This window comes from Dermacentor variabilis, chromosome 1, assembly GCF_050947875.1.
Source record: "Dermacentor variabilis isolate Ectoservices chromosome 1, ASM5094787v1, whole genome shotgun sequence".
In the NCBI taxonomy this organism is placed as follows: domain Eukaryota; kingdom Metazoa; phylum Arthropoda; class Arachnida; order Ixodida; family Ixodidae; genus Dermacentor; species Dermacentor variabilis.
This window is the reverse complement of record NC_134568.1, coordinates 10,252,700-10,275,499: the sequence shown is the minus strand read 5'-3', so window position 1 is coordinate 10,275,499 and position 22,800 is coordinate 10,252,700. Positions and strand designations below refer to the sequence as shown.

The window sequence follows — 22,800 nt, the reverse complement described above, 5'->3', positions numbered from 1 at the left end:
TTTCCCCAACCAGGCAAGCAATTCTGTCGAAATTTTTAGCTTCCTATAAATTTTCTACATTGCAGTTTCTTTTGTGCACTTGTGTTTTTATTCAGAGTGCACCAAATTAAATTTTCAGTCGTTTCAGTATATAGTAGCACGTGCACAACGCAATGTTGATTTATTTTATTTTATTTTATTTTTGTCTAATGGGATCTACCCCGCACCTGTTATCTTGTGAGGTGTTCTTGCGTGTTGGCGCATATCTATTTAATTGCAATGGGATGAATGTCAGAATGGTGTGCAGCACAAATTAAGGCGCCAATTAACAAATGAGTTATCACATCTAGCCTTCTTCACACCTTCACAAAGTTCTGTTGTTTATATTGTGAACCCCCATATATGAAACTATAAACTCCATCAATTCGACTGCTTTGGAAAGGTGCCCTCTAGCCAGATATACTTTTGCCAACAGACCCACGTCTGCATTTATGAGGTGATTCACTATTTCACCACCTACTTTAGAATGTCTTGAAGGTTTCATGTCACATTAGGAACTCAGGAAGCACGCAGCTAATTAGTAGACATCTACCTACCAGCTTAATCTAGCCATAAGGCCATGGCTGGTAGTTGTTTTTTGTAAGCTGTACTCTAGCCATAGACCTCCACAAGCCAGCTGGTAGCTCAACTAATGTCCTCTCTGCTTACCACCTTAGGAAGTACTGCTGCATCTTCGGCGTAGACGTCCAACATGCAGGCTTGTTTCAACTTTTCAGGTGCTATAGTTCGCTCTGCATACCCATGTTTACGATCCTGAAAGGTTGAATTCTTATTCTACGTGTGACTACAAAAGTATATGAAAGGCAAAGACCACAGTAAAATTTTGACTGTGGTCAGTGTCTAATTGTGCCTAATTCCCAACCCGATGAGCTGTTGTCAAGCCCTTGATTTCAGGTCACTGTAATACTGTACAAATACCAAATTGATAATTGTTTAAAGAATAAATACGGTGCAACAAAATATTTTTGTCAATACATAGCACCAGAACCAAAATAGTTATCCCCACATTCACAAAGAAATGTATGTGTATGTGTATATGGTTCTCCCACATGTTCCTTTTAAACTGCAAGACAATAGTTTTTGCTTAAGCTCATGCTAGTATAAGCATTTCTAGTCATCAAATGGTATCAGCACTCACCACCATTAATGTGTATCAAAGTTGGTAATAAAACGTCATCGGAGGTTTTCAAACTCTGTCGTCTGCTACTATGCATGTGTGGCAGAAAAAGCGTTTCATTATGCCTCTTTATTTTCAATAACTTCAGATACAGCTTAAACAGGTATTTTAGTTCAGCCTAAGCACACACTGAGTGCACATAGTACATCGCAATCCACTAATTTTGTTCAGCCATTCTCAATGTTTGAGCACCATGCCTGTAAATTGTGCTACATTTTCAGAATCGGAAAGGACCATTGCTTTGTGACACAAGTGGATCAGTGTTAGCATACTATACCACGCATGCCGGCTGTAGCAGTGCACTTAATAAGCATGTCTGCCTGAAAAAATATTATTGCAACAAATGTATGATTCTATTTACCTTGTTCAACAGGCCACGAGTACATTGCACTGCATGTGGATCTTGTGAGCTAGTAGACTTGCACTGGTATGAAAATGCATAGATCCACACGAAAAAGCCACATATGCCATTTCCACAACCCAACACAGCCAATAAATACCACTATAGCCTCAGGTAGACTGCACTCTAAACGATTGTATGCAGTACTAATGCAGGGTGTCTACCAAGTTGACATTTACAAATTCCCTGAGTTTTCCAGGTTTTCCCTGGGTGCATTTGCAAAATGCCCTGAGTGATGCACAACTATGTTTTATGTCAAGACGGTCTGAAACCATATCGCCTGGTGCTGTCACTCTCAAGTAAGCATATGAAAAAAATTTTTTTTAAAGACGACTTAATCCAATTTGAATACTAAGGAGTGGTGTTTATGTTATTCAAAAAGCTAATAGAAGGGAGGAGTTAGTCAAATGCACAGCAAATAAAATGTCTTTGAAAAAAAAAATGCAAATCGAGTTGGACATTCTCAAATATGAATAAAAAGGAGATGCATACAGAAGCAAATGTTTTCGAATATGAGCTATTTCTATCAACTGATAGCATGCTCAGTGGTATGAGGCCCAAACTTTGTCACAATTTACATTCTTTCTCAGCAGCTGGAAAGACAACTTCAACTGTACTGACATACTCTCAGCCCACGCACAACGCCTCAGTGTTGCGTTTCACTGCTTTAAAGAGTTTATATGGGTTTGGATCAGGAACACCTGCATCTCTGCATCAGCCAACGCTTTGTTTTTTGAGCTCTGAAGGCCTGTCGGCACACGTATTAGGCATATCGGTGCTCGTACTGACAGGAGGTACCGTGTGCAGTATAATTAAGGAATACATACTGTGTCCCGTGGCAATAGCCCCTTCCCACACTTGTCATGCTTCACTGAAATGCTTTGGTGTATGCTCCACCAAGTAACATTTCTATACAGAGGCGAAGCCGACTTTTGGGAACCAGCATGATTTATTTATTTATTTATTTGCAATACTGCCAGTCTCAGTTGAGACCAAAGCAGATGGGCACAATTTTACAGAAAGAAACAAACAGGTCATGTTACATGGTACATTAAAAGAAAAAGAAAGGAAAAACGCTTCCTTAACTACTGCAGAAATCACCAATAATACAATACTTTTGGTTGGTATGACAATATGGCCATAACAATACAACAATGTAGTTGGTATAACAATATAACAATATTGTATTACTAGAATTTATATAAAAAATAGCGAATGAATGACACTTGTAAGATTAGAGAACTTATACAGGTAATTGATAACCGCGCAGAAGCGGCGAGTTTGGGGTTTGAAATGCATAAATTCCACGCACAGAAATAAGTATTACAGATATGTGGGTTAAGATTAAGATATGTGGGTGTGTTAAGTGGCGTCTTCTCTGTTTGATGTCTCCAGTAGGTTGATGAACGATGAAAGTGACGGAGAGGAAACTATGTCTGAGTGGAGGAGATTCCATTCTCTGATCGCACAAGGGAAAAGTGAAAACTTGAACGTGTCATTGCGAATATTGTACTGGTTTAGTGTAAATGGGTGATTTTTTCGCGACAGGCGTGATGTAGACAAAGTAACATATTTAGTTCGAATGTAACGCACCGTGCTTTCCAAGCTTCTAAGCCAATCGCGAGGACCACAAAGGCGGAGTCGGTGCCAATGCTGACAGCAGCGAATTCTTTCAATGAAAAACATGGCACCAAACGGCAAGAACCTTAATAGCAAACGTCGAAGCAGCCACAGTGATGGCTACAGCTGCCAGCGGATCTGCGTATGAGAGCGCCGGTTCGAGGCGGCGAGGTAATCAAAATGGCACTGGCGGTGGCTTTGATTAATGCCGTTTCGGACGTGCGGTCACGGCAAAAAGTCCAGAAAATCGGATGGCGAAGGGTTATTGCGTCCGAAATTTCAGACGTTCTGATACATTGGTGGTGCCGCGAAGCCGTCCAAATTATCGGGAATCCGGAAAGTCGGTCGTTGACTGTACACTGGCAACTCCTCCAGCCGACGAAATGGCGTCAAAGACAATTCATTATGATTCCTGTCTGTAACTCGAGCCAGCATTACCGCGACTTTCGACCCTTTTAATAAAATTACAGTTATTTTTCCCTGATAGAGGCACAAATTCCCCAAGTTTTTCCTGCGTTTTTCCAGACTACACAAAATCCCTGAGAATTTCCGATCGGTAGACACCCTGTAATTGCAGCAGAACTGAGTGCAAGTGTGTGGAGAGTGCACATTAAGCAAGACAATAAATAACTGCATGCAGAAAGGCCGTTTTCTGTCTCTACACAGACACAACCTTCCTTAATGGCTCATAGATGCATTATGGAGTGCTAAAAAATGCAGTTTATTTCATAAATACAAATGTGATTCAGTACGGTTGCCATCCATATGACTAATACAGTGGGTCCATAGTAAATGCAACTTCTTTACAGAGAATTTAGATATATTAATTATCAGTGCAACAAAAAATATATTTGTCTTAGTAAAAATGCTAATTAAAATCTTTATAATATGGGTACAGGGAAGAATTAGCTCTTTTGAGAGCATCACTAAATGTAGCACACTTGATATTCAAGTAAAGCAGAGAAAGAACAGGCTAAGACTTGCACGGAATTATAAGCTTAAAAGGCAGCAAAGGTGCATTCTGTTGTGTAGTGTGCGGTACAGTGTTGCCATCTCTATGTGACAACATAGACTGCACGGACAGTGGTGGCTGCCATGCCTGCCAGAGGGTACATCACAGCCACTCCTTCTCCCTCTCCCATTCACTCTTTTGAATAAATCGTTTCAGTAACCAAAATACTTATTTTGCCTAAATCATGGCTCCAAGAACTATACCATTCTCACAACACACACATAAAACCGATTTGTGGTGTTTTCAAAAGTTACCGATTGGAATTACAACTGAACTGTGGCTGGAGTACCATGAAGGACTCCTTGTGAGCCCTGCAGTCATGTCTTGGTAGCCGGAAAGGCTCGACTTTCACCCTGGAATATTTGGCTGCAATCTTCTACTGACAACCAGGAATCCCATGCAGAAAGTTGCTCGATGAGATCACGATAACAGAACTTCCTTGTTCATGCCACCTCAGGGAATGATGCAGCTGCTTACAGAGGGTCTGGCTGACTCAGTGGTTTCTAGTATTCTGCATGAGTTAAAACAGAACATCAACAGTGTAAAACGAATTGTGCATCAAAATTATTACTCTTTTAAAATCAAGCAATGCACCTAGGAGAAATTCATTAAGGGAATACTGACACAAAAGTTTGTGTCCAGCTTTTGTGCTTTTTTAGGTAGTTGCCGAACCCACAATTATGACATGGAGCCTCAATTCCTTGAGCACCACAAATACTAATTACATCACATTTTATAAGAGCTAGTTTAAAATGTGCTCCAAGTGCAGCACTGTTTTAGACATGAAGCAGGAGACTATTCACATCACCAAAACTATATTTGACATTCATGCAATGTCACAAACAACTCAAGTAGTTGTTCAATACAGTAGTTGACGGTGATATAATGACGTTGTCCCTGAAAGCCGTCAAATTGACCCTACCAATTGTGCGCTTCTTTTTGAAATGCAGGAGGACTCACTCCCCTGTTATCCTGTCAAGTGTTGTATGATCTGTTTTCACACTACGGTGATAGTGTGTGTGTCTGGTACCATGGGACCGCCACATTGAGTTTTGGTGACATAAATAGACTTCTGTTTCACGTACGAAGCCACCCTTCACTTGGCACATGCTTTGAGCTGTCACACTAAAAGGTAATTCATAAATTATTAATATTTCTGTATTATTAAACAAGGAATTAAGGCTACACAGCATAATTACCGAGTTGACAGCTTTATTGACAAATCTTGTGGTATATGCCTATAAAATACTAAGTACCCTCTCGTCAGCACAATGTCAAACAACCTCATCATCATTGTTTTTATATCAAATTCACATTGTATATGGCAAATTTCAAAAAGGGAAGACCTATTTCCTTACTCATGAATAGCACAACACAAAACTCCCTTTCCTGAAGCTGACAGCATTTAAACATCACAACTTGGCAAACTAGAGTTCCGACTTATATTTATAACTAAGTGAAAAAAGCTACAAGGTTCGCTGCCAATAAATGGGAGTATAGGTCACTTTCATATAGTATGTCAGAAAACACAGTAAGAATTCTATGTAATTCAGGTTATAAAATGCATCACGTTTACCTTTGAGTCACAGTTGATGCTCAAGCTGCAGTTTAGTCAGCCAGTCCGCCACTGTTTTGAGAGAGTGTGACAGCATATCATCTCACTTTGGGTCGTTCCTAGCAGCGTCTGAAATTCAGACAACACTGATCAGCTAATGGGAGTAGCAGAAATGACTACTTAAATTAGAATAGCAAAATGATAGCACATTGGCTATTAACAGCCTTAAGCTGCACTGTCAAGGAAACAGTGCAAATGTGCTAGCTCACTATCATGAGTCAACAAACAAACTACACCTTGTGTTAGCCTTGTTCGTGTCCCAAATTTATTATTGCTTTCTCTCTGCAGCCTAATTAACCCGACATTACTTGAAGGTCACATTCAATGACATCGCTTCATCCAAGGTTTGCCTCTTACACTGGGAAAGGGCACCAGGCTTCTCTCTACCACTGGCACAAAATCTGAAATGTGACCTCCAAGTGAAGACAGCTGCTCTGAAAAAGAAATGAATCATATGCTCAGAACAACAAAAATAAAAAAAAAATATGCACACTACATGACTTCACACTACTCTTTTGACAACACTGCAAGTGACACATCTGTCTTGACAGTCCCGTGGGTTAGTGCAGCACAGAAACCATGCAGTGAAAACAGAATGAAGGTTAAAGTATCTATCTTAAACAAAATTTTCACATTCAGCCAAAATACAAAAAAGTAAATTAAAGTTTACCATAATTTGCAGAGAGGCTTTTACATAGGAACATTGAAAAAAGTCACACAGTACTAAATATCTTGAAATTGAAAGTTTCATTTAGCTAATGTGTAAAGGTGATTTTTTTTTTTTTTTTTTTTGCACTCAACATAGCAGAGCCCGACAGATTGTTGAACCACTCTATAGGTTCAATTTTCATAAAATGTTGCATATGCAGCTGCTGAGGATATTGTTTTACTCTCTTGTGGCTTCCATTGAAACAACATGATAACTTCTGCTTTTTAATGGCGTCATTTAAGAGGACTCAGGTCTTTGGCGACCGCACTTGTTTGCTGCCTTCGGTCGTTTTTATTTTCATTGCCTAACACCTAAGAGTGGAGCGGACACACTTCCATGAGCTCAATGTGGTGTCATTAGCCGTTTTTTTCTCCCGATTTACAAGGTCAACGAACGGTGTAGAGGCGACATTCATGCGAAATTTTTGCGGTTTCGTGTATTTTTCGTTAGTAGTTGCAGCCCGCGAGTGTTATTTACGTGATCATGTTTTAATACAGTGCCATGCTGATGAATAGTATCGCAACTGTTTAACATCGGGACATGACTGGTGATCGATCACTGCATATTAAGTCGGTGACAGTATTGCACAGCTCCCGTCGTGGCCCCAAAGCCAGTACCATATTCACGTTTCAAAGATGCAAAAGAAAAAGAATGATGCTAACAAACTTAAAACTTGCAACGAAAGCGCCAATCCGAAACGTCAACTGACGTTCGTGCCGTTCAAATTGTGCAACATTATTTCCAGCAAAGTATGAACCCTTCAATCACACAATAAAATAACTTACAGAACCGAAATAAAGCGGTGTTGCTGCTGCCGTAATTGCCATCCTTGCAAACACGTTTTGAAATTCTCCTCCACCGACGCCGAAAGTTTCAAAATCCGTAGAAAAGAGCGCGAAGCGCCACCATTGCCTGTGGCGTCACCTGCGCTATTCTTTTCTTGTGCTTATAACATATTTTCACTTTAAAACAAGCTATATTTTAAACATATATTTTTTTGGACAGCATGTATCTTATTTTTGACTTGTCAGTTATGTACGTTTTAAACTGCGCGCTTTCTTTGCGGGTTACAAGTCGCAGCCTAGGAAGTCGCAGCATGACATCAATGTAGCGCCAGATTTGAATCGGCGGATGTGCGCGCTTCAAAACGTGCGTCGCAAATCGATGAAAAATCGGTTTCCGCGCGCTCCCTTTGGGGAGCACCGATAGGTGATGATTACGCTACAAGGGGTGTCAAGTTCCCTATCAACGCAACTATCCCTTCCCCATTTCCGAAGCATACAGACAGCTTCCGCCATTACAAAATTGATCGTCCCCCCCCCCCCCCCCCCCCGCCACACAAACACACTTTGCTGAGGCTGCCCTTGATCTCCCCTGACAACGCCTTCAAAATTTTGACATCTTTTCTAAGTAATTGTCTTCGCAATGGCTAGAAGTGTATGGCCCGGAGCCATGGCTTCGAAATTTTTTTACATACTTTTTTAAACAAAACGTCTTCACAACTGCTAGTGCGTATGCCTCAGACACATCAAGTTCTAGCCATCTTGAAGATGTCCAAACTATAGCTTGACACAGCGCTAGCTGCTTCCAGCCTGCTCAAGCAGTATCCATCTAGCTATCAGCCAACTTGGGATGCATGGGATGTGCACAGCATTTGTCTACATATTTCACGTATGTGTATGTGTCTATTAAAATGAGATTGAGGTGGTACAGTTCACGTTGCGAAAGCACTTCAGGATACGACATAAAGAGATAAAAACTTCAATTCAATTCTGGGTTTTTACGTTCCAAAACCACGATTTGATTATGAGGCACGCCGTAGTGGGGAGCTCCGGATTAATTTTGACCACCAGGGGATCTTTAACGTGCCCCAAATGCACGGGACCACGGGTGTTCTTGCATTTCGCCCCCATCGAAATGCGGCCGCCGCGGCCGGCATTCAATTCCGCGACCTCGTGCTTAACAGCGCAACACCATAGCCGCTAATCCACCACGGTGGGTGGATAGAAAGGTGATGCGACAGCGAGGAACCCGGAGCCGCAACACGATGGCTGCCCGCTGCAGCGTGACGTGAACAGAACGTCACCGACGTCGCCTCGAGGGGCGCGGCTTGGCACTCCCTGCAGCCCTCCACTATCGGTTTCGCACGCTGTGATAGCCAAAATTCGTCGTGCCACAGTTCCACGGGTAATGGCGTTTTTCCAGATTCAACCGTTGATATGGCTTGTACGGGGAGAGCTCGCCTCAATTTCCCAATTAGGGTGAGCCAGCTGAAATTCAAAGTTTAAGAGTTAATTAAGTGATTTTGTTAATTAGCGACTAATTATCTAATATCACCCGTCACCTCGTTTTCGCCACCTCTGATGGCAAGTCTCCGAAGGAACCGTCCTTTTATTTCAATAAGGCTATTTTAAAATATTACTGTGGATCTACGTAGAAACAACCCGGATATAGTGTACATTGAGGGTGTCCTCCTACAAAAATACAGGCGTATACGTAAACAAGAGCATGATGCACATTCTTGTGTTACACGTGGAGCATAAATAAGCTTCCTTGTCTGAAAAAATGAATCAAGGAGTGGCTAACGCACCCTAACCCCTCCTGATGCGGAATGGCTCGATGATCCTATTCGCCCAGTGAGTCTTGTCTCTTTTGAAAGAATTCTACTGCGTTCATGAAATCTGGCTCGCGCACAGCCTCGGCCGTGCGCTGGCAGGTGTAACCTGGACGTCCCCGAAAGAAATCGCTGTTTTAACCTGCGGTAAATGCATCTCCCACATTCCCAGACTGTGGGATTTCCTACATATTAAGGAAAACTTCGCATGGTACGTTACGTACACAGTAACGTGAAATATGAGCTGCAAGAGAGGGTACGTGATCGCAGGCGCCCCAGGACTGCACGGCGGCACCGACATACGAAAAAAAAAAAAAGAAATCACGCAGAAGCTTCTCTGGGAGTTGTCTAAGTATGCGTAAGCATTGTGCATTTGCGTGCCACTTGCTCGTCTCCACGCAGCCTGGTATCATTATCAGTGTTATGAAACTTGATACGACCAGTATAAACGACAGCGCTGCGGTGACAGGTACTGCTGCGGACAGTGACGCAAAGTGAATCGATGACGCAAGCAAACTACTGCAGGTGGCGGCACAAGGTGCACGTTGATGACGTTCCGGTGATTATAAGCCGGCCGTTATCGCTCTTTAGCACTTTCTCCATCTGCGTCGCACCATTACGAGCCGTGATCAACCGTGCCCTGGCGGCGGCTGTGCGAGCCCTATCTTGAAAGCAATCTGCGATGGGGACAGAGTGCGGCGAGTGCTGATAGCTTCGTGTGCGCCGTCTTTTCGACGCTTAGTTCGCATTGGAAGCGAGAGGCAGCGCGAGCTGCTACGGTCCCTATATCTTGAAAGCAATCGTCTGACGAATTGACTGGTTCCCTCGTTCAATAAGCATAGAAATTACTTAAATAATTATAGGGTTTTACGGACCAAAACCACGATCTGCTTATGAGGCACGCCGTAGATTCAGGAATAATTTGGACCACCTTGGGTTCTTTGGCATGCACTTACATCTAAATACACGGGTGTCTTAGCATTTCGCCCCCATCGAAACGCTGCCGCCGCTGCCGGGATTCGATCCCGCGACCTCGTGCTTAGCAGTGCAATATCAGTCACTAAGCAACCACGGCGGGTCAGGCATAGAAATGCTTACGCATTTAAAATTGGTTTCATAAATACCAGTAATCGAATTGGTGTTTAGTTGTACAATTTTTCGAATGTCAGCGCCGCCGAGCAGTCTTGGGACCCCTTTGACAACGGGCACCGTGTTGCAACCCATAGTGCACGCAACTCTACATACATACTGATTTTTATGCTGGACACTGCACTCGGCTTCACTGCGACACTGCGCACCTTGGTTGGTTAGTGCGGAAAGCAGTCTTCACCCCGTACTTTTGATCCACGTTCTTCCGGCCAGGATAGGCCATGTACATGAGGGACGACAGCTACTCTCTTTCCCCTTTTCTTCGTTCCATCATCCTTTCTTTCTTTTCCTTCTTTTCACTCGCCCTGGTTGCTCAGTGGATATGGTGTTGGGCTGCTGAGCACGAGGTCGCGGGATCAAATCCCGGCCACGGCGGCCGCATTTCGATGGGGGCGAAAACACCCGCGTACTTAGATTTAGGTGCACGTTGAAGAACCTCAGGTGGTCGAAATTTCCGGAGTCCTCCAATACGGCGTACCTCATAAAGTGGTTCTGGCACGTAAAATCTCATATATTAATTCTTTCTTCCTTTTTTTTCAACTCACTTGTAAGCCTTTCTTGCCTTGTGTCCCGTACTTGACGCGCAGTTTGTATCAATCCACCCGTACCGAACCTGCCCAGCTACGGACCTTACTAATGACAACTTTCGAAATTGAAGCCGAGCAAAGATCAAGTCATGTCTGCGTAGCAGAGATCCTTAGACTAGCTCCATTTCCGAGATATTAGTCTCGAAAAAAAATACGCTAGAAAATGCTTCGGCTTTCCAGGTTAAAATCGTCCAGAACTGTTAGAGGCATGCTCATCGGAAACTGGTAAATGGAACGTCCATATCTACTTCGTGGCATGCACTTTAAGGTCGCTTATCTCTAAGGTGGTGCCAGTTATAGGATTTCTGCTAAGTAGATATGCCTTCGCTACCCCATTCAATTCCGCTGCTACAACACGCGCCCTAAAGTTGGTAATTAAAAAGGTAATTGGCATATTTTAGTGAATTAGCGAAATTATTGCTCAATATTTTTCTTGCTGCTAATCTCCGCCTAGCCATGTAGCCCGTCAGCAAAAAAAAAAAATGACGGGATGCTATATATGACACTTTATTTAAAAAAAACAAAAGAAAACGTGCTCCACATAAAAAAATATATACACCTGGTATAATGTCAAACCAACTATCCCAAGCTTGTATTCCGGCTCATCGGCGACAAGGAATCGCAACACAGTCGGCGACAGCATTGGGTGGACATCGCTGCAACGTCCCATGTCCCGCTTGATGCGCACCCGCTCGCGGGAGCTAGGTAATATAATAGATATATTGTTCTCGGCTTCAACATCGTGTGGCGCCACTATAACGCTGTGCGTTGCCGTCGCGACCCTGTCCGAGCCACAGAGGTAAATGCCACTTATGGCCACGCACCGGATGCTAAGGCACTAAATAGCTCCGTTCAGGACGCCTATAACTGGTGCAAAATATTGTCATTTAGGCATATATACAGGCAGTAAAACCGATTGTTTAGCTACATATGGGCTCAATCAATGATAACTTCCGGCGGGAGTTGTATCTGATGATACATTGCATTTTTTAAAAGAAAAAGAGCAAAATATTAGCGTATCGTTTGTGAATTAGTGGACATTTATTTTCCCAATAAATCAAAACGAAGAAGAGTGAGAGTTGACGGCCGTTCAAATCAATTCAACGTGAGATCCATGCAGTGTAAGCATAGAGGCAGGGAGAAAAATTACGAAAACGGTGACAAACGAGCAACATCACGGAATACTCGTATTTGGCCTTGTGCCTCCTTTCACTAACTGCAATAGTTTATATGTAAAAAGGGAATATTTTCTTTTTAATTCGGAAATATGTCCTGCAGCATGAAACGGGTTAAACGTCTCTAATATGCTGCGTACGTGGTCCACTGTGAAACGGAGCACAATTGATTAGAGCACGTGTGATTTTTTAATGCGAATCATTCTTCTCGGAATCAACCCAGTTTATAGCGTGGATTTCGGCGTTTTCGTGGAAAACCCAGTAAGGAAAACGTTCGCTCACTCGTTCATTCATTCGTTCGCTCTACTGTGCATGTGCACTGGGACCACTGGGTCCCAGTGCACATGAACTGTAAGTGGCAGTGCACACTACGGGACCACCGGGCATACATATGTACATGCATACAGCACATCCATATGCCCCCTGGGGCCACTGAGCATGCACAACTTGGGGGGCGGGGGTATTCTGTAAGCGTCCACAGTGGTCATATTCATTTCGTCTGCTGCTGAAGTACTAATTAGCTGGGGGCCCGAGCACCTGTCTCCTCCGCACACCATATATATCCGCAGCCAGCCAACCATAACTTCAGCAGCAGTCGAGTGCAAGTACCGTGCAAAGAGCGATGGAAGGAAATGTTAGGCGTAACGTTACGAGACAGGAAGAGAGCGGTGTGGATCAGAAAGCAAACGGGGATAGTCTATATTTTAGCTGAGATTGAGAGGGAAAAAATGGAGCTGGGCAGGCCATATGTAATACGTAGCGTAGGTAATCCGTGGACCATTAGTGTTACAGAATAGGTGCCAAGGGAAGGGAAGCACAGTTGAGGACGGCAAAAAATTAGGTGGGGTGATGAGATTAGGAAATTTGCAGGCCCAAGTTGGAATCGGTTTGCGCAAGACAGGGATATTTGTAAATCACAGGGAGAGGCCTTCGTCCTGCAGTGAGCATTAAAAAAAATAAAAACAGGCTGATGGTGATACGGCCTACCAAACCCCTGCCCTTTTCTCTCCTCCCTGTTCCCGACCACGTAAGTGTCCCCCCCCCCTCCCACCCACCTCCGAAAATGTCTGGCTATGCAGTACAGCCAGAAGTCAGTACGGGTGGCGCAAGACAGGGGATCCCTCGGAGAGGCCTTCGGCCGGCAATGGTCATGAATAGACTTGTGGTCAAGAAGAAATGCAACAAGAGTTGGAATGCTATATATACAGTGTAAAGGCTGTTTCACATGGCGTGATTGGAGCGAAAACAATCGTTCTGCCGCGCACGTCACAGAGCGATTTTCGCTGACAGCTTTCACATGCGTTTGCGGCCGCGCGATTTCCGTCGCGGCGATGCGAAAGGTTGCCCCTGCCCACGAAGTATCCATGCCTGCATCGTTAAATAAAAACAACATGGAAACTAGTCAAATATTCGAAATTTCCTATTATTATTCAATAATAGAATAAGTGCACCATTCTTTAACGTTTAAAAGCGTTGAGGCTTTATGAGAGCTTGCACATGTGGTGAGTGGGACGCTGCACAACACCGGAAGCAAGAGCGTGCGGCTTGTGCGGCGTCGGTGGGGTGGTTCCGTTTAGTACACTCTAGTTTCGTTGTTACTATGGAAGCCACAACTTTTTTCCTGTATGAGTATTTGCTTTTGCAGAAGAACACGCTACTAATGTTTATGAAGCTCTCAAGCCGCAGGCGCTGGTGGGTACGCCCTATTGAAACATAACTGCGCGCGACATGCTCCACAGAGCTACCAACGTGCGGTAAAACAGGAAAACGCCTATTTTGATAGCACTTTGTTTCGTTACACATTGCCCCTCCCACATCGCGCCGATCGCTGCGACTCAGCGACGGCGCGACCAACTTGCTGGAATTCATGCAGCCTTAACGCGAACAGACCCTGGACACAGGAAGAGCACATGAACACGCAGGCACAGCGCCGAGCCTGTGTGTCTTCTTTGCAACACTAGTATTCCAAGATGGCATGCCAAGATTTATTTATTTATTTATTTATTTATTTAATACAGCGAAGCTGTATATGGCCAGCCGACTCGTCCATCCGTCTGTCGCCGTACGCCGAAAACTCCTCCGGCGCAACTCCATGCGGATGCGAGAAAAAAAAAGAGAAAGAGGCGCGCGATTGGCTGCGCCAGTAGTGGCGTCGTTGCTCTGCTTCACAGGCGAGAGAGCGCGCAGCCGGTTCTTTCGGGCTCCGAAATGGGTAGGCCACACGGCATACGTACTTCTGAGGAGCAGGCAGCTTTCGATCAGCAACGCCGCGAGCAGAACCGGGAACGAGCTCGTCTACGCCGTGCCGATGCTGCAGACCGGGCACAAGATCAGCTCGTGCAGCCGAGCGCAAGCAGCAATTGTGTACTGGGGATCCGGCAGCCTACCAAGTCGTCGTTTAATCAACCATCGGGATTAACCCAGTGATAAAAACCGGGGCCGTACGTTTGAGCTTCGCTGGTTGACCATCTGTACGGAGTGCTTGGGCGGTGATTTTTATTTATTTATTTATTTGGTACCTGCTTCGCCTTTGCAGGCATTACAGCAGGGGGTCATAGCCAAAGAAAACAAATTGAGATCCAATTCAAATACACAAAGGGTGAAAAAAAAAACATCATCTGAAACTATGTATGTAGTTTCTGGCGGAAGAACATTCCGGCTCCCTCATTTTCCGACGAAAAGATTAATAGCGAAAATCGCCTCCCCTAAAAGGATATTCGTAATGTCTTAAGCTATGGTTCCTTCTCTGCGAAACGTATGACGGTGGCCTAATATGGCAGTGACTAAGCACTCTGCCTATGATGTCGCACCAACATGCTAGACTCCAGCTCTGGTGTTGTCCAATCGCTTGTAGCGATTTGAGAAGCCTGGACTGAATTGACGGTCGTTACCGCTTCCACAGAATGTGGTGGTTGCTGTCATCTTGAAGAGAGCTTCTTTATTTGCCCACGAATAATCAACGCCGGGCCCCATCATCGTCCAGGCAAGCGGTGGTGAAGGGCACGCTGCGTTGTAAGCACCCAAATAATCTCCATTGGCTCTTTGAAACGTAATACTATCAAGCCCTAAAGAGTAAACGTCGAATTCCCCCGTGTGTCTGCTTCCTTCCACCACGCAGCGTCGTGACCTTACACGAGCACAGGGAGTATCTCATCGGAGGCTTCGGACTGTAGCGGCCCTTATACCATCCGTCACCAGTACTTGTGGATCTACAACAGTCGACCAAGAAACGTGTCGGCTGCCGTGGCAACGGCAAATGCTTCAGGGACATCTGTTCTGGCTGCGCCTTGGAGCGTATGCAATCAGGCTAAGAGAGAGAGAGCAATGACACGAAAGGCAGGGAGGTCAACCAGACGAGCACCCGGTTTGCTACCCTACACTGGTGTTGAGGGAAAGGGGAATAGAAATAGGAAAAAGGGAGAGAGTAAGCACTGAGACAATCAATCTCAGCATATTTAGCAACCAGGCTAAATATGCTGAGAAAGTCCGGACTGAAGAAAGCTGTACTGTATAACTACAACCAAGTGGGCGATTGACAAGTTCTCGGAGACGTTGCTGCAATTCCTAGGTAGTACTGCATATTTTTGTGTAATTTTTTTCATTAGATCATATGGACACTCCAGCAGAATTTACGCGGTAGGCGTCGCCGTGATGTTCCGTATAAAGTGCAAGTACGATAAGATCGCGGCCGCGCCCAGTATACTGTAGGTGCGAGGGAAAGCGTGCGAGGGAGAGCCGAGAAGGATGGTGGCTTGATTTCGCGAGCGCAAGCGCGGAGGGCGGCAAGGAAGCTCGCCGTGATCTTTCGGGCGCAAGGGTGTAGCGGGAGCTGTGCGCGATCTCGTTGCCCCCCGTCAAAGCCATGTCTTAAAGGCAGTCCTCGACTTCCTGGAGGACACCTCGCTGTCCGGCAGACTCTAGAGGTCTGCTGCCGCCCACCGCCAGTCCCGTCGTAGGATCTCCTTCTGACCCTAATTCCCTCATTCTCCTATCACCTTTCTCCCCACTTCCCTCTCCTCATCGACACCGAGCCGTGCTCCTGTTAGGGCTGCACAAGTATGCGTCCCTTCCTCACCTCAACCGCCCCCACGGACTACGGCTGCGCATGGCTTGGCTGAGCCAAAGCCGTTGGATGAGCACGGCCTCGCGCGCCCAATCTTGAAGCTGATCCGCAGTGGGCGCAAAGCTTAGGCAATCCTTCGATACCGGCCGCTGTGGCCGCATTTCTATGGGGCCTAAATGCAACATCGCTCGTCTACTTAGATTTAGCTGCGCCCTAAAGGGACGGACAACTGGACAAAATGTGTTGTGAGACGTTGGTGGGAATGAGATGACCATAATTTAAGTGATAATAATTGACCAATTTAATTTAAGTGACCATAATTTAAGTCGAGCACGCTGTTCGCGATTTAACTGTAAATTGTGATATTAACTTGGCAAAGAATGTCTCTAAAGACCAGTAAGTGGCGCGAACTGACGATGAAGCCTTGGTACTTTGGATGTGATACATGATATTACTGTACGTAACTCGGCTAATACTATTACTAATATTACTAATATGGACGAGATCGTTCAAGTGGCTGAGGAGTTCTATAGATATTTATGGAGTACCAGTGGCACCCACGTCGCTAACGGAAGAGAGAATAGTCTAGAGGAATTTGACATCCCACAAGTAACGCCGGAAGAAGTAAAGAAAGCCTTGGGAGCTATGCAAAGGGGGAAGGCAGCTGGGGAGGATCAGGTGACAGCAGATTCGTTGAAGGATGGTGGGCAGATTGTTCTAGAAAAACTGACCACCCTGTATATGCAATGTCTCATGACCTCAAGCGTACCGGAATCTTGCAAGAACGCCAACATAATCTTAATCCATAAGAAGGATTTGAAAGACGTCAAAGACTTTAAAAATTATAGACTGATCATCTTACTGTCCATTGCCTACAAAGCATTTACTATGCTAATCGGAAATAGAATTAGGAACACCTTAGACTTCCGTCAACCAAAGGACCAGGCAGGATTCCGTAAAGGCTACTCAACAATAGACCATATTCACACTATCAGTCAGGTGATAGAGAAATGTGCGGAATATGACCAACCCTTATTTATATTTTTATTTATTTAGAATACTGCCAGTCTCTACTGAGACCATAGCAGATAGGCACTATATATATGTACATATACAAAGAACACTGATAATGTTAAGTATCAATACATGTATAACGTCAGTTTTGCACTTTAAACATAAACAATTTCACTACAAAATGTATACACCAAACACAAGTACATGCTAATTAAAAAAATGGCAATTGAGGTATTCTATGCTGCATACCTGTCAAGGATTGGTGGTGGGGTAATTCGCACTCTCCGAACAGGAGGGGATGGGGCGACAACAAACCCACCCCGCGTGCGTTTAGTGAGGGTTCGACTGCTGACCGGCGATAAGGTCCACGCCTGATCGACCGTGAACCAGAGGCATGAGACGGGGGGCGACGTAAAACACACACACTCAATTTAATAAAATAAAATCATGCGCGAGACATACTCGAAAAAAAGAACATACAAATTACCAGCAGGGGGCCGAGTTCGCGGAAGGCGTGCGGGTCACAACGCACGCCCTGACGCCACTCGCACGACACTAAGCCCACCACGTGGGAGCTATTAACACTCGCGAAATAACAAACAAAATACGCGACACCAATACAAAATATGCGCGACAATAAATGCGGCAAAGACTAAACTAACAGGACATATAAGAAACAACACTCGATGGATAATTAAACGAAAGATTAATCGCGATTAAAGAAAGACAGTCCGGCGGAAAGTTTTGAGAGCGGGCTGGAACACGAGGCTTAACTGTGGCGTGCTTGTCGAGATCCCGGTCTGAAGAGCGTCGGGCTGCTGGTACCTCGCTGCCGAAGATCCTGACGGACTTGCCCCGTCTGTCGGTCGAACGGCGAAGACTTCGGCCTGGAGGTTTCAGCCTGCCGACCACATCTTCAGCTGTCTCCCGGTGCACGGCCACGCTGCTCCGTCTTCCAAACCGCTCTGCCGTTCCCCAAGCCGCCTCGTCCCTCCGCCGCGCTCAGGCGACACACGTGACCAAACCGGTCTGGCGAGCTCGGGACAATGGGAAGCTCTCTTCCCCATCGCCGTTCAAGCGGCGTTGCTGCTGCTGCGGCAATGGCGGCCATCTTGAGAGGAGCGCGGGCATGCACTCTGTGACACCACCCCGACGACAAGAATGTTATTCTAATAACATTCAAACTAACACATAGTCATGCACGCGCACCTTAAGGAGACCGCACTCGACACGTACTCGAAGGTCACGCGCACAATCACGTCGTCGCGTGGGTCACGGCTCGTGAAGTCCTCCGCACAAGGCACTTCGCCGCGCACATCGCCGCCTCGCTCTCAGCCAGTCAGTGCACTCCGCAGCCAACTACACACTGATAAAACAAAATGACTCAAAACAGCTGCTAAAAAATTGATATGATACTGTGCTGTTCCCCTTGGGTCGTGTGACTGGCGCAAACCACGGCAGAGCCGGTACGCGCAGTCTACACGCAACACTTATCACACACACACAAAACAAAACCTACAAAATAACAGATCGGTGAATTGAAGGGCCGGAAAACCAAACAACAAACGCAGTGAAACATAAAAAAAATGTAGCGAGGCACTATTAACAAAACTAAACTATCAATGCCGACTGCCCTGCTCACTAACCCCTGCTCTTCAAACGGACTCGCTGGGGTCGCATTCCTGCCGTCCCCCGAGCTTTCCCGACACATAGGTGGGGAGACGCACTAGCCGCTCCACCGCGACATATCACCTCAGGCCCCGGTTGCCTGCTTTTGGCTCGGTGATTGGGGTACACCGAACCTTGCCGGGTCCTCACCCACTCGCAGCGCCTGACCAACCGGGTGTGACGAAGTGCACGGCTTAGCGGCACCTCCCGCGGCGAATATATCGCTCGCGCTCTCTTTCGCGGCGACGAGCAACGCACCGCGACCCCCGAGCTCTGACGACACCTCCGTGACCTCTGCGCCATTTTGCGCGGCCTCCTCCTCACCCTCTGCAATCTGCTAGCGGTCCGTACCTCGTACCTCCGCGGTGTGCGGTAACCCGCCAGCCTCCGCCGCGCCACACACTTCGCCGCCTCTCTCGGCTTGCGATGGCACAATTTGCCTGCGTGGCGGCTGACGTTTCTCGTGGTCGGCTTCTGACCATCGTTACCCGCCACACCGCCTGATTCTCGGAGCACCGGCCTCACGTTCGCTTCGAAGGCCCCGGCGCCCAAGGGCTGAGGCACGAGGTAGGATTCGGGCTGGGCACGAACCTGTGCAAGGCTCACTCCAGAGGGATGAGGTTGGTCAGCGGCGACGGTCGAGCCCGGCAGGCACTCTGTGTTCCGAATGCTCCCGTCACGGCCCTCCCTCGCGCGCAACAGCGCAATTTCCCTCTCTAACTCGAGGACGCGCTGGGAAGACCGTGCCGCATCGCACTCCTCTGCCTCGCGTTGTCGCAGCTCTCGCGCTTTCCTGCGCTCGCGACTATCCGCCTCTTCTTTGGAGCGCATGTCGCGCACAAACTCCCGGAGCGCTGGCCCCTCAAGGCCCATCTGCCTCCCGACGGCCACGATGCGCTCCAATTCCTCGAGGAGTCCATCAGCCATGTCTTGGCCTTCTCCCGCTCTCGGCGATACGCGTCTGTTCCCCCCCGCTATACCTCGTGGTCACGGAAGATCGTGGTCAGCAAGTCCTGTCGCGGACGCCAGTTGTCAAGGATTGGTGGTGGGGTAATTCGCACTCTCCGAACAGGAGGGGATGGGGCGACAACAAACCCACCCCGCGTGCGTTTAGTGAGGGTTCGACTGCTGACCGGCGATAAGGTCCACGCCTGATCGACCGTGAACCAGAGGCATGAGACGGGGGGCGACGTAAAACACACACACTCAATTTAATAAAATAAAATCATGCGCGAGACATACTCGAAAAAAAGAACATACAAATTACCAGCAGGGGGCCGAGTTCGCGGAAGGCGTGCGGGTCACAACGCACGCCCTGACGCCACTCGCACGACACTAAGCCCACCACGTGGGAGCTATTAACACTCGCGAAATAACAAACAAAATACGCGACACCAATACAAAATATGCGCGACAATAAATGCGGCAAAGACTAAACTAACAGGACATATAAGAAACAACACTCGATGGATAATTAAACGAAAGATTAATCGCGATTAAAGAAAGACAGTCCGGCGGAAAGTTTTGAGAGCGGGCTGGAACACGAGGCTTAACTGTGGCGTGCTTGTCGAGATCCCGGTCTGAAGAGCGTCGGGCTGCTGGTACCTCGCTGCCGAAGATCCTGACGGACTTGCCCCGTCTGTCGGTCGAACGGCGAAGACTTCGGCCTGGAGGTTTCAGCCTGCCGACCACATCTTCAGCTGTCTCCCGGTGCACGGCCACGCTGCTCCGTCTTCCAAACCGCTCTGCCGTTCCCCAAGCCGCCTCGTCCCTCCGCCGCGCTCAGGCGACACACGTGACCAAACCGGTCTGGCGAGCTCGGGACAATGGGAAGCTCTCTTCCCCATCGCCGTTCAAGCGGCGTTGCTGCTGCTGCGGCAATGGCGGCCATCTTGAGAGGAGCGCGGGCATGCACTCTGTGACAATACCCGACTACATACACAGGGCACAAGTACATGGTGGTTTGCACGATCAATAATAGCACCAGCAATTTTAACCTGCTAAACAATTTTTTCAATGTTTAATTCAAACTGAGACAGTGACTCTGTGTTAGTGGTGAGAGGCGATAACATATTCCATTCATGGATGGCAACCGGAAAAAAGGAATATTTAAACACATTCTTATTACATTTATATTCTACTAAGGTGTTTGCGTGTTCGTGCCTGGTAGGTCGTGTTTGAGAATAAGAAATGTAATTTGAAATGTCAATTTTGAAATAATTATGCAGAAGTTGATAAAGAAATTTCAAACGTGCCTGTTTCGCTCGTGCTTCGAGCGTAAGGAGCCCAGAAATTGCTAGAAGGTTAGAGGGAGAGTCTTCACGCCTAAATTTGTTATGGATAAATCGAATGGCCTTCCTTTGTATTGTTTCTAATATATATATATATATATATATATATATATATATATATATATATATATATATATATATATATATATATATATATATATATATATATTTATATATATATATATATATATATTTATTTATTTCAGATACTGTCAATCCCAGCGGGATTTTTACAGGTTGGGCATATATTATACACTCACAAATAGCGATAAAAACAGGTTTACATGATTTCAACAATATTTGCAATCGACACAAAGCAGATTTACACATATGGTAGGAAATAAAACAAGGGTACATTTCATTTGGCAAAAGGGGTGAAATTACATAGGTAAATACAATGCTCATACAGATTTCATTTTATACAATGACTTGAGTGGTGTTATTTCCGGCTAGCGTAGTCTAATTATTGCACAACTGCTCTTCTACAAGGGTTATAAATTTCGGCAACGATGTGTTAGTCGTTATGAAGGGGTCCAGGCTATTCCATTCTCTTATTGCAAGAGGAAAGAACGAATATCTAAAACAGTCAGTGCGAAATGCATATTCTTTAAGTGTTAATGAATGCTTATGGCGGGAAGGTCTGGTGTCAGCTAGGGATATATACAACGAAGTATTTATTCGTAATGCATTGTGTATCAATTGGAACAATAATTTTAGTCTTGCCAGCTTGGCGCGGTTTCGCAGAGTAGGAATACCGGCTTGTTTTAGCAGTTGGGTAGGTGAATCGCTATTCTTGTATTTGTTAAAGATGAATCTAATTGCCTTTCGCTGCACTCCTTCTAGTTTGTTAATAAGCTGTTGTGTATAAGGAAACCAAATTGTGTTACCATATTCGAGAACTGGGCGAATAAATGCGTTGTATGATAGCAGTTTAATTTCCGGTGGCGCAGCTCGAAGTCTTCTTCTGAGGAAGAACAGCCGTTTTAAAGCAGATGGTATGATACTGTTAATATGAGATTCCCATCTTAGGTCATGTGAAATGATCAAGCCAAGATATTTAAGCTCATGAACTCGGGTGAGCGGTATATTATTGATTGTGTATTCGAAGTCTGACCTATGTTTTTTGCGGGTTATAGATAAAAAGGCAGTTTTTTTAATGTTCAGCTCCATCTGCCACTTTTTACACCACTACACTACCTCGTGAAGGGCGCTGTTTAAATCAACGTGGTCATTCATAGAGTTAATTTCATTATAAAGAATGCAGTCGTCGGCAAAAAGCTTCATTTTAACGCGGATGTTAGAGGGTAAATCATTAATAAATATAAGGAATAAAGTGGGAGCAAGGACACACCCTTGAGGCACCCCCGATGTAACTGGTACAATGGAAGAAATTTCATTGTTAACAACAACATACTGAAACCGGTTGGTTAGGTAATCTTCAATCCAATTGACAATAGAACCATCGCCTAAAGTTGTTTTCAGTTTGCTGATTAGTTTTCGATGGGTTACTCTATCAAACGCCTTTGAAAAATCTAATGCTATTAAGTCAACTTGTTTTTGATTATCAATGCTTTGGGATAAGTCATGCGTTACTTCAAGTAATTGGGTTATTGTTGAAAGTCCCCGCCGGAAGCCATGCTGGATAGGCGATAATATTTCTGCTTGCT

General features: G+C 45.6%; 1 long non-coding RNA gene across 1 annotated transcript; it reads right to left on the bottom strand.

The window, feature by feature from the left end:
- Nucleotides 1-3,941: 3,941 nt before the first annotated feature.
- On the bottom strand, nt 3,942-7,468 carry LOC142570057 (uncharacterized). Its single transcript, XR_012825654.1, has 4 exons — nt 7,358-7,468; nt 6,221-6,297; nt 5,825-5,932; nt 3,942-4,759 (listed from the first exon to the last, which is right to left on the bottom strand). It is a non-coding gene; the product is annotated as an uncharacterized LOC142570057 (long non-coding RNA).
- Between the last annotated feature and the right edge of the window lie 15,332 nt (nt 7,469-22,800).